The sequence below is a fragment of the Rousettus aegyptiacus genome, unplaced genomic scaffold (assembly GCF_014176215.1).
Source record: "Rousettus aegyptiacus isolate mRouAeg1 unplaced genomic scaffold, mRouAeg1.p scaffold_m13_p_7, whole genome shotgun sequence".
NCBI classification, from domain to species: Eukaryota; Metazoa; Chordata; class Mammalia; order Chiroptera; family Pteropodidae; genus Rousettus; species Rousettus aegyptiacus.
In genome coordinates this window covers 84,755,820-84,768,267 of record NW_023416310.1, presented here as the reverse complement: position 1 = coordinate 84,768,267, position 12,448 = coordinate 84,755,820, and the positions used below count along the sequence as shown (strand labels likewise).

At 43.0% G+C, this 12,448-nt stretch overlaps 1 protein-coding gene and 1 pseudogene across 1 annotated transcript in view; one reads left to right on the top strand and one right to left on the bottom strand.

Annotated features, from left to right (window-relative positions):
- Positions 1-6,121, top strand: part of LSM11 (LSM11, U7 small nuclear RNA associated) — a 137,048-nt gene extending 130,927 nt beyond the window's left edge. The window contains exon 11 of the mRNA XM_036225031.1: positions 1,713-6,121. The gene's annotated coding sequence lies outside the window, so the exon portion shown is untranslated. The remainder of the gene's footprint in view (positions 1-1,712) is intronic.
- Positions 6,122-8,774: 2,653 nt separating this feature from the next.
- LOC118605524 lies at positions 8,775-12,181 on the bottom strand (annotated as a pseudogene).
- Positions 12,182-12,448: the final 267 nt, after the last annotated feature.

Sequence of the window (12,448 nt, the reverse complement as noted above, 5' to 3'; positions counted from 1 at the left end):
AATTAATTTTCATTCCGTTTCAGTTACAATGGCTACATAATAAACTACCCTAAAACATATAACTTCACCACTCAACAACATTTATTTTGCTTGCAAATTTGTAGTCTGAACAGGGGTTGGTGGAGAAAGTTCATTTCTGCTTTACTGAGTGAGGGCTGGGGCAGCTTGGAGGCTGGAGAGTGAGCGTATCTGAAAGTTGCTCTTAGCCTAGGCTCGACATCTGGAACATCTGGATCAACCAGGCCTTTTCAAACATCTCTCTCTAGCTCTGTGCAGTCTCTCTATGTAATCATCTCTCCAGCATTGTGGCTTCAGCGTAATGGGACTTTGCACGTGATGGCTCAGGGCTCCAGGGGGTGCATGTTCTAAGGAGAGAGAAAAAGCCAGTAAAAGTTCTAGTGCATTTTATGATCTAGCCACAGAAGTCTCATGTTATCACTTTCCCTGCATCCTATCCCTCTGAAGAAGTCAAGGTCAACCCGAAATCAAAGGAGGTTGAGTTTGACTCTACATTTTGTGGAAGATGCATCAGTGAATTTGTGAACATATTTTAAAGCCACCACTCACCCAATCACTGTTCCAGAAGTTTTGCAAAGTCGATAAAGTGGAAATAAAGTTGAGAGTTGAACACTTAGTCTGAGTGAGAGAAGATATTCTGCGGAGAAGTAAAACTTGAATATCATTGTAACTTCTTACCAGGATGATGGTGGGTTTGACTGAGGACCCTTCTCACTCCAATGTAAGGCAAATCATTATAACTTCTCTAAAGGATAGAATTTGGGGGTGTATTTATGTTCTTTGAATGGGTGCAAATGGGACTCTTTTCAAAGGGAGAATAAGTGACAGGCAATGCCATTGAAGATATTGGTAAGCACATGATTTTCTGTACCCTCATTGCTCCCCCACTTTGCCCTGGCTTGTGACTGCAGGCGAGGCTGCAGGAACGCTACTTAGTGACTTTCTCCTGACCCTCCAATCACCCTTTTCAGACCTTTTCTTCTTCAGCTTCTCCAAAAATTATGCAAAGTATCATTTCGATAATGAACTTAGTAACTTTCCTATTTCTATTTTCTAAAAACTTAATGATTTTTCCTAATACTGGAATAGTGCTCGTGGTTCTGTTATCTGATTGAATTGACTGATAGAAAACCAAAATCATAGTATTTTATAAAAGTTCCTATTTTTGAGTAACCATAGCTTGAATAGTTTGTTTGCAATGCAAAGCCTCAACTTTATATAGATGGCAGCTCTAAACCATGTATAGGGGAACGTTTAAAGTGTGATGGTGCTCTCAGAACACTTCGCATCAACCCCTATTAAAACATAACTCAAAGATAGATAAAGTGCTGGTTAATATGCAGTAGAACATATATTTTACTAGACTAGGGGTGGGCAAACTTTTTCCGAAAGAGGCCACATGGTAAACATTCCAGGCTTTGAGGGTCCCTGTTTCAAAGACTCAGATGTGCTGTTATGTGGTAGTCCCCACTTACCTGTGGTTTCAGTTACTTGTGGTCAACTGACGGTGGTCCGAAAATATTAAATGGAAACGTCTAAAAGTAAACAATTCATAGGGTTTAAAGCGCACACCGTTCTGAGCAGCGTGAGGAAATCTCGCGCCATCTCGCGTGAAGCACCCCGTTCCCGGGCGTCTTCACGCGGCGCACGCTCCTTGGCGTCAGTCTTTTCTTAGCAGCCATCTTGGTTGTCAGGTCCACTGTGGGGGTGTCACAGTGCTCGTGTTCAAAGAACCCTCAGAGCGGGCTAGCACTGCACCACAGTGCCCACGCCAGCCGCCTTGCCCGGTCTCATCTCCTCACGCCAGCCCCGCGCCGCCTCACGTCATCACGAGAAGGGTGAGTACAGTGCAATCAGATATTTTGAGAGAAAGAGACCACGGTTACATAACTCTTATTACAACGTATTGTTATAATTGTTCTATTATTTGTTATTGTTAATCTCTTGCTGTGACTAATTTATCAATTAAACTGCATCATAGGTATGGATGTATAGGAAAAACCATGGTATCTATAGGGCTTAGTTCTGTCCATGGTTTCAGGCATCTACTGGGGGTCTCAGAATGTTTTCCTTGTGGATAAGGGGGTGCTATTCAGTTGACCTTTGAACAATATGGGGGGAGGGGTTAAGGGCAGATCTGTGAATTTTGTTGAATTTTTTTTAACTCTCTGAACTTCTAAATATGATGTTTTTTTTCTGAGTTCCTTAAAATGAGCCAGCTGCTACCAGTATTTGAAGAAATCAAAGGCATATTTATAATTTCTGATGATCTCTTCCTAAAAGGATGCGGGAGAATTAAGTAGCTTCTGAATATACACCACAGGTGTGTGATTCACCCACCCTCGTTCTTAAAATACCTGATAAGGTACAGCTGAGAAGAGTTAAGATAAAATGACAAGACTGGATCCTGCTACAGTCTGCTCGTTCTCCAAATGCGGAGATACAGAAAAGGGTTGCGTTGAAGAACGTAGGTGTTAGAGGAAGTTTTTCTTCTAGCTCTTCCCTTAAGACTCACTGTCCTTAAGCCTCACGTTCCTTGTCCCTAAAACAGAGGTAACGTTAGCATCTGCCTCGTAGGTTGAAGATAGTGTGTCATAACGGTTAGGAACATGGATGTGGAGTTGGACTGCCTAGCTCCCCCTGCCGGCTCCACCGCCGATCAGCTCTCTGTGAGCTTGGGCAAGTTCTTCACTTCTCTGAGCCCCTGCTTTGCCCATATGGAGAATGCAGCTAACAGTAGCACCTACCTCTTAGGGTTGCTATAATAAGTTAATAAATTAAAAGAAGTTAAGTACTTAGGTCAGTGCCTGGCACCTTGAAGAACTTAGTAAATGTTCGTGCTTCCTGTTGTTATTAGAAGCAGGAATGAAATTGGGGGAGCCAATGTCGAAAAGCCGAAGTGGTAGACACCCAGCGTCACAGTGGATACAAAGGAGATAGATGCCAGCTGCAGGGCTATCTTATATGGCATGAGTTCTGTGCCTGGATATGTTCTTTGGACAGATATCTGTACCTCATTTAATAGACTGGTGCTCAGAATCCATTCATAAAATTCATTATCCTGAGGCAGTATGTTCTGGTTATCTGTTGTTACATAAAAACTCCCCCCAACATTAGTGACTTAAAATAACAGTAGTCATCATAATTTTTCACGATTCTCCGGGTTGGCGGGGCAGTTTTTCTTTGCATGGTGTCGGAGGGAGGCCGTGGTCGTCTGTAGGGCTCAGTCGGGGGGAATGGCCCATTCCAAGTGGTAGGAAGTGGAAGCTGCTAGTCCCCTTAAGGTCTGGGCTCAGAAGTTCCAGAATGTCACTTCTGCAGCCTTCTATTGCTCAAAGTAGTCACAGGGCAGCCCAGATTTAATTGGTGGAGGAAAAAAAAAAAAAAACTTCATCTCTTGATAGAACAGTCACCAGGGATAGGAAGGGGCAAGTCTTTGGAGACTAGCTGTGTGTGTTAATAATCTATTGCTGTGTAACAGATTACCCCCAAGATTGCCACTTAAAACAATGAACGTTTATTATTTCACAAGGTTTCTTAGCGTTGAGGATCTGGGAATGGCTAACTCAAGTGGTTCTGATTTCAGAGTCTCTAATTATGTTGCAGCAGTTTCTGAAGTATCCACTTCTAAGCTTACTCATGTGGCTGTTGGTAGGAGGCTTCAGTTTCTCACTGCATGGTTCCCTCCATAGGGCTGCTCATGATATGATTTCCCCCAGTAGGAGTGATGTAAGAAAAGATAGAGGAAGAGGGAGAGGGAGAAGCAGAGTGAAAGTGAGAATGATTGAGGGCAGGCAAGAAAGAGAGAGAGAAAGAGAGCTCAAGACGGGAGCCCATCTTCTCTTATCAGTCTTGGAAGTGTCATACTGTCATTTCTGCTGTATATGTTATTGGTCATACAGACCAAACCTGATCCAATGGGAGGGGACTACCAAAGGGCGTAACTTGGGGATCACTGGGGGTCATTTTAGGGGCTGCCTATCACATTACTATACAGTGGTGCTGTATCCAAGAGGCTGCTCAAGAGCTCATTAAATATGCAGATTTCTCTGCTAAGATTCTGATGTGGACTACACTTTGGAAGCCCTGACCACACCAAGGCTTTAATCTTATTATAGTCCGATGTCCAAAGGACAGTTAGCTTTCTGCAGCGAGCACACATTTGCACACATGTGTTTCTCCTCTGCCTGCCTGGTTTTGATTCATATTAAACATGAAGACCACAGACCCCTGGGAGGTTTGGAGCAGATGCCACTGAGCAGGGATATGTTTTTTTCTGTTTGGGGCTCTTCAGTGTCCGCTTTGCCTATTTTTGACTTTTCTTAAGCTACAGATCCATGCTATTGATCAGCGTACATATTCTTAAAGGTCAGAGTTCGCATCAGTGATTACTCGCATATACTCATTGCGTCACATGTCCATTAATGATGTCACCACCCCTGGATTTCACGAGCATCCCCAGGGAGGCACTCGCCAAGCTCCTGACCTTCTGGTTTGACTCTTATCACTACGAGGAAGCCCCCAAATAGATTTGGATTCGTCCTTCCCTCCTCTCCTCCTTTTCCCCTTCTTTCCCTCCCTCCCTTCTGTTCAACAAAATGTGGGTAGGAGTCACCTTTTGGGCTGTCTGCTTTGCTCACAATAATTCTCCTTTCTCCTTGATCCCCTCTCCTATGTCCCCACTAATTACATTTAAACCACGTAGGCTTCTGTATACCTTAAACTAATATAATCTTGAATGTCAACCGTAATTGAAAAATTAAAAAAATTAAAAGTAAATTAAAAAAACAACAAAAAACATCAACCACATAGCTCTGACCATCTGAACTTAGGAAATTGGATCACTGTGGACACCTGATTCAAGCTGGATAATTGATTCCTTCACTAGAATTTGGAATTGGGACCGAAGGGGAGACAATAAGGGATTCTTTTTGCATGGCTGGACTCCTGTCCTGTTGGTACAAAAACTGTGGTGGAGCTGAGTCCCTCCACCGCTATCCTTCTCTTTTGTTGTGTAAACTGATAACAGAAACATCCGTCTGTAGTGATTAAAGAGCAGAGCGGATATAGGGGTGAATTGGTGTTGGAATATGGGAGCAACCTCGAAATCTAGATGATTTTCTGTTTCTTATATTGGTCTCTTCCTGGGTCTTGGCTTGGATTCCATGCGCTTCTCATGTTCTTATGATATATACCCCGCCTCCCCACCCTTTTAAATTTAAGGCAGGTCCCCTAGATTTCTGTTACTTGATTATTAATACAATCTAGATATTGTGGCCATACCCTTACCCTGGTGAATTCAGACATTGGAAGAGAAGATTCCCTCTGAAGGCCACCTGTATAACATAGATGCATGGACATAGGTTGGTTGGAGCACCGAGGAGGAGCAATTAATTGCTCACTCCACCAGGGAATGCTGGTAAAGGTTTTACAGACAGGTGATATCTGAGCTGGTTTTGGAAGGATATTAGGAGTTTACTAGGAATGATAGAGTCTGAGTCTGGTGTGGCCATGCTGGTGCATAAAAGCATAAGAGAGAGCAACCATAGAAATTGGAGATGTAATTTGATGCCAGAAAAGTCAAGGGTTTATTATTTAAAAATAACAAGGCATATTTTTAAAAGAGAAATGAAGGTAATTTAAAAGCATAATTTGGAAACAATTGGTCTGGAATATCTCCTCATTATGGATTCATTTGCTATGCACTGTAATAGAGCTGGTTCTTGAAAATGCATTTAGAATTCAAATGACTCTCACATATACCTTCTATAAGGTTTGGCCTCTACTTTAGAGAAAGCTATTGAAAAACATCCATACTCTTTCATTCTGGTTATATTTCTGTGGCATGGGAAGGGCATTAAAAAAGGCTTTGACACATCACGTTTGACTCAGGCAGATGTTAATTAGAAACAAAAGCCATTTGTGTTTAATTTAATGGTAGTGAGAGATTCATTATACTGTTCTTTGGTCAGACACAAACAATGAAGGTGGATTTCTATATTATTTTTTTCTTCCATTTCCTTTGTCTTTCACAGCCATGGTTTAATGTATTTCCTGAGGATTCTGACTTTCTTCATTTTCTTTCACATTTAATATTTTTCTATATTGTCATTATTTCATTTCAAATTTAATTCTTTTCTGCTTCTAAGCTTTTCTTTGTGTTTGCATCCTATAACTACACATTTCTAATTTTCTTTATAGTGGGCAAAGTCAACTGTGGACTCTTCAGGGATTGGCAGCTTGATTACTATGTAACGTAGGCTGTTAGCTTTTTACTTTCTTGTTCCTGTTGTGTATCTTATAACTTTCCCCTGGTCACTAACATATTTATTGATAATTACCCAGAGATAGAGGAGGCAAAATAACGTAAAAAATTAAAATTTGGGAATTTTCGAGCAAATTTGATGAAAGGTTAGTTGAAAGATTTGAAACTCTCGGCTATAAACAAGCACTTTGATTATCAGTAGGCTGATTTCCCTGGGAATACTGACTTTCCTGGATTGGAGTTGCAGGCTGTGGAGGGGAAGGATAGCAGTATTCTGAGCACAAACCCAGTTTTTGGTAGTAGATGATTTTTGGAAGTAATTAAAAGATTTCAGGGCCTTAGGGTTCTTTTCTGAAGTTTTAGAAAGCTGTGGGAGAAGTTTTCTTTTAGGAAGACGAATCTAGTGGAGACCTCTAGACTGCTTCGTGGGATAGCTTGCTTTTCATTTGGGACAGCAGAACATCCCAAGCCCCCACTTTATTGAAAGACGGAGGTAGGTAGTGTGGCTTTCAGGCCCATGGGTGTGCTGTCTGGTCCTGGCTTTGCTGTTCACTAGCTTTGTGATGACAGAAGCGATACAAATAATGAAAACATACTGATGGTTTATTGTGCTGTTATTATATGCCAGACATTTTACTTATGTTATATACTTTGTTCTTACAAAAAACTTATGAAATAGGAAAATTATCATCTCTATTTTATATATAGAAAAACTGAGAGGGATTATATAATTTTCCCAAGTTTACCTGGTTGGTACCTGGCAGGAGTCTAACTCCAGAACCTTTGTTCTTAACCACTTTTATACTTTCTCCCAACATGCCTCAGTTTGTTCTTTCAAAAGGGAAACTCATAATAGCCGTGACACCTCTCTTCTATTGGAGAGGCTCAAATGGGAGTGTGAAAGGGAAAATATTTTGAAGACTATAACGTAGCAGAAAAATACAAACAATAAGATAGAGAAAGAGAAAAGCAAGGTTCCCTGGAGTAAGAATTAGAGCTTGACCTTCAGCAAAAGGGCTGCTGTCACTGCACTGACAGCCCAGGCTGGTGGGAACTTGGGTCCCTTCTTCCACACCTGTCAGAATGGCAGGGGCAGGGGACAGATGCCAGACCAAGGCACCCAGGCATGAGTGGCAAGGCCCCCTTCACCAAAGGCTCTGGGCAGATTCAATCAAAGCTTGACCTTTTGAATGCAAAACACTTGTCAGTTTGCCAAGCACCAACCAGCCAGCGGGCAGATCCAGCCAGGAGAATATTCTGTGGCTGTCCCAGGGATGCGCGCTCTCTGACTGGGCAGGGTCTCTTTTAAAGAGAAATGGCTTCCACTGAGCTCATGGTATTCCTGACACTGAAATCTTTCCAGTATTTGCTTAGTGCTTCTGAAGTTTTAAAAACCATGTCTCCATTTTATAAATATGGTGTGTTCTGGAATTTGGATTATTAAAAGCAGTTACATATTTTTCATTTTCTAACTATAAAATTGTGTGGTTCATTTGAGTGTTTTCAAATTATGCATGCCTACCTCATGTCTGGGTGGAGTTCGGAGAGAGGGTATGCTTGTTTTCTTGGGAGTCGTTGATGTAAATAGTATGTTTATATAAATAGCTCAGTTGACCCATTTGTACAAGAGATTTGCACAAGAGAGCTCTGTGAAGAGCAAAACCGAGGGCTGGTCTATAAACTTGCTACTGGTAGAAAAGCTTTCCTTTAGTATCAAACCGCAGAGGATTTAGTTATTTAAGGATTTAGTTATTTAAGTTATATATTTACAGTCACTGACTACCTAGGATATGATTTCACATCATCGTTGTTTAAATATTTAGAGTTAGGCAAGTTCAAAAATGGCTGTAATTCCCTCCCATCCCAGAGTGTGCTCCCCTTTGCCACGAGTTTTCACATCCTTCCTTATGAGGAGGAGTCTATTTCTCCACCTCTTGAATCTGGGCTTGGCCATGTGACCTGCTCTGGTCAAAGGAGCATTAAGAAATGTGATGCACTGGGCTTTGTGCATCGGGCTTGCCCTCTCTTGCCATCACATGGTGAAGCCCAGATCGGCCTTTCAGAAGGTGAGAAAACATGGGGAGCAAGGAAAAGGGGCCCAGAGGAGGCCCCAACACCAACTGTTCTGCCAACCACCGGACATGTGATGAAGTCACCCTTCCTTAGTCTGTTCCGGGTCGGACCCCTTCCCCTCCCCTTCCACAGGCCATCCCATTATCAATGTCCCCCACCAGCGTGGTGCACTTGTTACAATAGACGACCCTACATGAACAAACCTCCCATGGTCCATAGTTGACATTAGGGTTCGCTCTGGGTGCTGCACGTTCATTCTATGGGTCCTGGACAAACATATAATGACATGTATTCACCATTATAATGTCATAATGAGTAGTTTCACTGCCCTAAAAATCTGGCAGCCTTGTAAAGTTCAAGCTCTTTTGTTATTTAGGAGGCAATGCTTTTGAGGGCCGTGGAAGAGCTAGGTTTGCATTTAAGTGTTGAGAGACACTGTGGAGTCTGCACACCTCCACCTTCCTTCCAGTGTGCCTCTGCACACACAGTAGCACCGTTTCCTATATAGTTCACACTGGCAGCTTTCGGTGTGAAGCACCGTGCCCAATTTTTTGTCATCTCGTTGGGCTCCTTGGAGCTTGTGGTCCTCATACTCCACGTAAAGTGTAGTGTTTGGCTTGGCTTCTCCAAGTTTGAGCATCTCTATTAAATCTTTGTTTTTAGGCTCCTTCAGGTTCTTTCTGGCAAACCTGAAGCAAAGATATCTCCATTATAGACTTGAAGGATATCTTGAGGAAGGAGGAGCCCCCAGTGGCCCAGTGCTGGCCATGACTATTGCCAGAGCAGAGGGAGAGGCTGGCGTTACACGGGGCAAAAATCTGGCCTCACACCTGTTGGAGCTGCTCGGTGTGTCTGGAGTTTCCTTTGGATATACCCTGGGGGAAACTGGTTCTATCTGGGATCCCAGCATTGCTGCTGATGCTGTGGGTGGAGGAGGAGGCCACGGGGACTCTGGGCTCAGTACCTGACAGTTAGCCTCTGTGGCATGCAGCCCGAGGCCTGGTTGGGCTCCACCCTTGCTGTCTTGGATTTCTGGTGCTGGCAGGGCAAAGCCAAGGTGATTGCAGCAGAAGCAAAAGCCCGGGAGGTCATGGACCCTGGCGTGATAGGGCTGTCTGTGCCCTTGTGCTTGGCGCCTTGCCGAAGCCAGCTGACTCTCTCCCCCAAAGTGGGGAATTCCTGTCCCGATTGGTGTTGGGGGAGAGGTTGCTGTTGGCACAGGAGCCAGGGGTAGTGCTCTTCCTCTCCAGGAAGGGTAGGGGGCAGGACAGGGGTCTTCTGCCCTGTCCCCTGATCCTCCTCAGGATCTGCCTCCATTCCTCCATAAGTGGAAGCCCTAACCCCCAAGGTGACTGCATTCGGAGAAAAGGCCTTTGAAGAAGTGAAGAAGTTTACCTGAGGCCATAAGGGTAGGGCCCTCATAATACGAGTGGTCTAATAAGTGGAAGAGACATAGGGAGACTCGGGTGCCAAAAAGATCATGTGAGGACACAGTAACGAGGAGGCCATCTGCAAGCCAGAAAGAGACTTTGCTAGAAATCAGCTCTGATAGCACCTTAATTTTGAACTTCCAGCCTCTAGAATTTTGAGAAAATCAATTTTCGTTGTTTAAGATATGTTGTTATGGTAGCCTGAGCAAACTGATACAGCATCTAAGGGTGGGAATGTCAGGCTCACCGCACCTCCAAGCGTGGGGTTGGCAGAGACCGTAATGCTGTACTTTGTGATATGGGGTGAGCGTGCTGCTGTTGGTTAGATTGCTGAAGGCTTGGCCTTCAGGGTGGGGGCATAGACCTGCAGCTTGGGTCTCTAGTAGCCCAGGAGCAGATAGGTAGTTATCACCTCATTGTACCTCTGGCCTGTCAGCAAGTCCCGGATCTCTTCCTGTGTGTACCCCATGGATGAATCAATTCAGTCTGGAGATACTAGTAGTTAGAGGGTGGCTCGACATAAGGCTTTAGTTCTTCATCTTCATGACCCACATTCATCCATGGACCCTTCACGATTTGCTCTGAAGTGTCTCCCTTGCTGGGATTGAGAATGAGACATTTCTTGAGCAGGTTTTAATATTCCATGCAAGTCTAAGGGAGTGTGGTTATCCAGAATTTCCTCCCACAGCTCTCTGAAGTTCTGTCCATCAAAGGCAGAGACCCACTGACCCAGCCTCCACACAGCCATGGCAGGTCTGTTGTACTTTCGGCCCTGGGAGAGTTCCAGGGCAGCATGATGGGGGGCTGCCCCACAGGGTATCCAGCTTCTTGCTGAAGGTGAATTTGTTGCTGAAGTCAAAGTCTCAAACTCAACGTTCAAGTCAGCATCCAAGAGCTGGTTCTCTGTCTTCGAGCCTCCATGGACAATGAACATCTGGCACTCTTACTGTTTAGCACACACCGTCTGGCAGAATTTGGCTTGGATCTCTTCTTCTTGCATACTGCCATGAACCACTGGGTACTCTCCACAACAAGAAGTTCTGTCCTCAGACTCTGTCACGTCAATTAATCTCAGAGTGTTGGGATGATTCGTAGCCTTCATGGTTTTTACTTTGTGGGATCGTCTGTAGGCTGGAGGAATTCTGTTGGGTCATGTCAGTGATCTCCATGGCTACCTCTTCTTCATTAGGATACGCCAGCCCAACTTCACCAGGGCAAAGGCACTCTTATCGGTGGTCTCAAGGTTGATGCCAACATGGGTCCCCTTTTCAGCAGAGATGACAGAGAGGCCCTGAAGATGTTGGATTTATAGCTGGGCTCAGAGGAAAGGTATCCTCAGGTCAGCTTAAACCTGGGGAAAGCTGGTCAGAAGCTTGGTCCAGGCCACCTCAAAAAAAAATTCACTTTCAAACAATGCCTGATGAACTGCCCATTCAAAGAGAGTCAAAACACAATGGCAGACTAAATAAAAATAAATGAAGTAAAAAAAAGAAATGGAAAAAGGGATAAATAAAAAAGAAAGCAATGAAAGAAAAAAAGAGGAAACTGTAAAGAAAAAAGAAAAAAAATGAGATCAAGAAAAATGTGAAAAAATAAAAAGGAAGAAAAAACTAAACAAGAAAAAGTGAACAAGAAAAGGGGGGGGGGGGAAAGAGTAAAGAAAACAATTAATAAACAAAGTAGACAGAAGGGCCACAATGCTAGGGAGAAAACAAGCCAACTCTGGTCAGATGTCCCTCAGGTCTCTGAAAACCAGCTCCCTGAGCTAAAGACTGAAAACCTACTCTAACGAGGTCTTGTAGGCACTGGGAATCCCATTAAGAATGGCTCCTTATAAGATCACAGGAAGAAAGGGACCCGTCATGGCTGGTAATAATCCTTAGTGGTTTTCTCACTTTTTTTTTTGGTCTGAGGAACACTTTAGTTTTTTTTAAAAAAAATAATTGTGAACCCTAAACAGCTTTTTGTTTATATGGGCTGTAGTTATCAATGTTTACTTTATTAGAAATTAAAACCTTTGTAATACTTCAGTGGCTTTTTCATTTCTAGGTTGAAAAATCGTAATAATTTTTTGGCTCAGTGTATTTTTAAATGTCCAAATAGGTGGAGATTTTTAATTTACCTCTTTATTAACTTATTTTTTTTCCATTTTATTATCCTTTTTCCCCCTCAATTTATTTTCGAAGATTTAGGTTTTTAGTATCCAACTCTTTGGTTTTTGCTGATTGCATTTCTGTGGTGTACATTAATGAGTTCTTCTGTATTTCCTGTAACTTGGTAGTTAAATCTCAAGGTCTGATCAGATTTAGATGTGATTTTTTTTGGTGAGACTCCTTTACGGGTGACGGTGTGTTCTTTTACCAGGAGGCACATGGTATCTGATGGTCTCTGTCATGTTAGCAGGCTTCCATGCTCATTGCTTAGCTCCATTAAATCATGAAGAGTAGGAAAATACTAAATCTATCTTCCTTTCAGTTATTAGCAGGAATACTTGTACATAGAGACATATCTCTTTTTCTATTGTTTATAAACTTCAAACTCAATTTCCGTTTGGTCAGAGATGATGATCTTTATGACTCCTGTTCTTGAAATTTGTTCAAGGCTTTTTAAATGGTCTAATATATGTGCTCGTTTTTTGAATTGTTTTTCAGATGGGGCTCCC